Below are 494 nucleotides of genomic sequence, written 5' to 3' on the forward strand. Positions count from 1 at the left end.
TGGTAAATATAAAATGTTAAATCTAAATGTCAATGGTGAAACTAAATATTTAGCTAATATGCAAATGTACCATTTAGAGTTTGCATTTAACATTTAGATTTCAATTGAAAATGTGACATTGGATTTAAAATGTAACATTTAAATTTAACATTTACCATTTAGATGACGTGTATTTAAATGAGACATTTAGGTTTAGATTTAACATTTGAATTTAAAAATCACAAATTTCAAAAAATGTTTCTGTAAATCTGGTCAAAAGTAATGTAGAGAAAAAATTCACACAGGTTTTTTTAATCGTGGTTTGTTGCTAAATGTTGCTGTTCATTTTAGCTGCAACTTTCCAATCGCCACCCAGACTATAGACCTCTACTCTCTAATCACGGTGACCCCCCGGGGACGCGCTTCCATTCCTTGTGAGCGGTGCGCGTGGTTTCCCAGTATACTGACACTGACAGCCTGGCCAGAAATAGACACAGCTCCCCTCCCTCCAGTGC

The sequence above is a fragment of the Gouania willdenowi genome, chromosome 14 (assembly GCF_900634775.1).
Source record: "Gouania willdenowi chromosome 14, fGouWil2.1, whole genome shotgun sequence".
NCBI classification, from domain to species: Eukaryota; Metazoa; Chordata; class Actinopteri; order Blenniiformes; family Gobiesocidae; genus Gouania; species Gouania willdenowi.